Raw genomic sequence first — 3,278 nt, 5'->3', positions numbered from 1 at the left:
CTAACGATCCACTAAGAAGCAACATTGTTTGTCCCACCATGGCTATCACCCACAAAGGACTTGCCTCACTCGGGTAGGTCTTCACGAAGTAGGCGACCTCCTTGCCCTTACAAACTTCTTGGTTCAACTCCACATCATGTCGGAGGCTCCCAAGCGATACCTAACCAATCTAGGAGACACCCCTCTTCAAAAGGTAATAGACGGTGTGTTGATGATGAACTCCTTGCTCTTGTGCTTCAAATGATAGTCTCCCCAACACTCAACTCTCTCACACAGATTTGGCTATGGTGGAAGAAGGATTTGAGCGGAAAGCAACTTGGGAAAGGCTAGAAATCAAGGTTCAAATGGTAGGATTGGAATCTCCTGATCTCAACACATGAGTAGGTGGTTCTCTCTTAGAAAATGAATGGTGGAAGTGTAGGCACGTTAGGATGGATCTCCTCTATGAGGAAGAAGGGGTGGAGGGGTATATATAGCCTCCACACAAAATCCAACCGTTCACACTTTCTACCCATCTCGGTGTCACCGATCAGAAAACTCGGTGGCACTGATCTGTGTAAAAATATGAACGTTAGGAATCTCGGTGGGACCGACGGGAACAACTCAGAGGGACCGATGTGCAAGGTCTTAGGGCAAACCTCGTCTCAGTGGCATCGATTGCATCATCTCGGTGGGACCGAAGTGAAGCAATAAGGCAACAGAGAGTTGGTCAAGCCATCTCGGTGGGACCAAGATCCATATCGGTGGATCCGAATTGTTAGGGTTTTGGCTGTGGCTAAGTCCAGATGAACTCGGCGGCTCCGGGTAGGAAGTATGGTGGGGCCGAGTTGGAATTTGGGGTTTGGACATATTTGGATAGAGAAAGTGGCTGAGGATTTTGGAGCAATATCATTAAGCACTTGAGCAACCAGGTCATCAAGCAACACCTCGTCCCCTTTTAATAGTATTGGCTTTCCTATGGACTCAATGTGATCTTTGTTTACTTAAACAAAAATATGGAGTATTGAGCTTTTGCCAATCCTTGCCCTTAGCATTTTGAGGGGTCCACATCTCTAGTCCTTGCCATGCCAATCACTGAACATCCTGAAATATTTATCTTGAATGGACATTAGTTCAATGAGGTATATGTAAAACCATCGGGGGATTAGTTGCACTTTCACTTGTGTTGTTGATTGTGCAGGAGAGGCAGTCCTTAAATTATTACTCCTCATGCCAGATCAAGAACTATTTATATTGGGTTCCCAGAATGCACGGGAGCTAATCGCTATAACTATGTGGTATTTATGGTGGAATAGACTGAAGCTGATTCATGAGGGGAAGTCTAAGAGGTGTTCCAAACCTCGATGGGGATTTGTGCTATAGTGGCAAATTATGTAAATGCCCACTCACCTAATGCAAATAGGAAGAATGGAGAATGGAGGAAACCTCCTATGGGGTTTGTTAAATTGAATGTGAATTATTCCTTTGATCATGGTCTACTAAGGGGCACAGCAGGTGTTGTTCTTAGGGATAACAAAGGAAACTTCATTGAAGGTAAAAATTGGAAGGTTGAGTGGTGTGTTGATGCTCTGACAGCGGAAGCGTTAGCACTTAGGTTTGGCTTATTGTTGGCACAAAAGGCGGGTTGCAATTGTCTCATTATTAATTCTGACAACATGGAAGTCATTGACACAATAAAGAATGGAGGACATTCTGCACGAGCGGCGGTGGCAATCTTGATTGTTTTTTTTATGGCTTGTAATTTTCCTCTTACTAGTTTTGAACATTGCAATAGGGAAACAAACAAAGTAGCTCATAAGCTTGCTAGACTAGCAAAATGTTTCAAGGCTAGGAATTGGATCAAGGAATCTATGAAAAATATTGTATCTCTTCTTATAGACGATGTAACCATTATTTTTCATTAATAAAGTTGATGATATTTAAAAAAAAGGTACGACCCAAGAGTTCGCACGTGGAGGGGCACCAGATGGGGCGCGCGGCACGCTTACTATTTTGATGGACCACATCGAGCTTTCTATTTTTGATGGACCGCGTGGGGCCCGTCAACTGCTTTTTACCAAATTACTAATTGAAGAGTACTCCTTTCAAAGATCACTCCCACCTCCCCAGATTGTGACAAGTGGTGCGCTGCATGTGCGTCATTTGTCGCAACCTGGCAATTTTCTCTTTTCTCGTAGATCCGTTTGTTCAAAACGTTTTATCTCTTAAACCGTGCGTCCAAATCTAGAACCGTTTTCACCGTTGGATTCCTCGCATCGAGATCTTCAAAACTAGATCCAATGTTGATAGGTTTTGACAAACTTTTTTCACGAAAGAAACATACAAAAAAACCGAACCAGGAAAACTTTGTTTCCTTTCCGAGAGGCACATCCATGCCTATCGCGAAAGCAAATCCGTGCCTGTCGCGAAAGCAAAACCAAGCCTCTCACGAAAGAAGAAAAAAGAGAAAACACATTTTTTTTATTTCCAAGAGGCACGGAGAGAAAACGCGTCTTTTTTCGTTTTCAAGAGGCACGGCCGTGCCGCTGGCGGAAGCAAATCAATGCCTCTCGCAAAAGCAAAACCATGTCTCTCACAAAAAAAAGAAAACACGTTTCTTCGCGCAAAAAAACAGAAAAGAAATTGTCAAAAAATTAAGAAAGACTGGTGGAAAACTAAAAAACCATTACAAAACTAAAAACCAATGCTAAAAATTTCTAGACGGAGCTCAGAGCGCGACACATAGTGACGGCTAAGAGCGCACCAACATGTTCTCAGTCCATCCCATGTGACCGTTGAAGAGGCTCTCGAAGGAGCGCTCCTCAACTAGTTGCTCCTGCTTCTTATATATTTGGACGAGCGGGGAGCGCTCCTCAGCTAGTTGCTCCTGCTTCTTACATATTTGGACGAGCGCTCGGTCTAACCAACAGGCACCCGCTAGCCCGTCCTAGAGTTTACAAGGCTTTAGAGCATCTCCACTCGCACCCCCAACAGGCCCCCCAGGGCGACTTTTTTCGTGCCGACGCCAAAAAAACCCAATCGCGCCCCCAGGACGCTGAAATCCGCCGGCTCGGCCCGTTTTTGGGCCCGGCGACCCAGGCCGAACCCAGCGCACTGGGGGGCGCCTGGGGGCTCCGGGGAAAGGGAAAACCGCGTCTGGGCCACCACTGCCAGGCGAAAACGCATCTTGCACGTCTAGATCCCCCTACGCGCACGCCCTCCCGTCGCCTTGCCGATCTCGGCGCCGCCCACCCACCCACCCCCGCTAGATAGGCCATTCCCGCCGGAAGAGAGAGAGA

This window comes from Triticum aestivum, chromosome 4D, assembly GCF_018294505.1.
Source record: "Triticum aestivum cultivar Chinese Spring chromosome 4D, IWGSC CS RefSeq v2.1, whole genome shotgun sequence".
Taxonomy (NCBI): domain Eukaryota; kingdom Viridiplantae; phylum Streptophyta; class Magnoliopsida; order Poales; family Poaceae; genus Triticum; species Triticum aestivum.
This window is presented reverse-complemented; position numbering follows the sequence as displayed.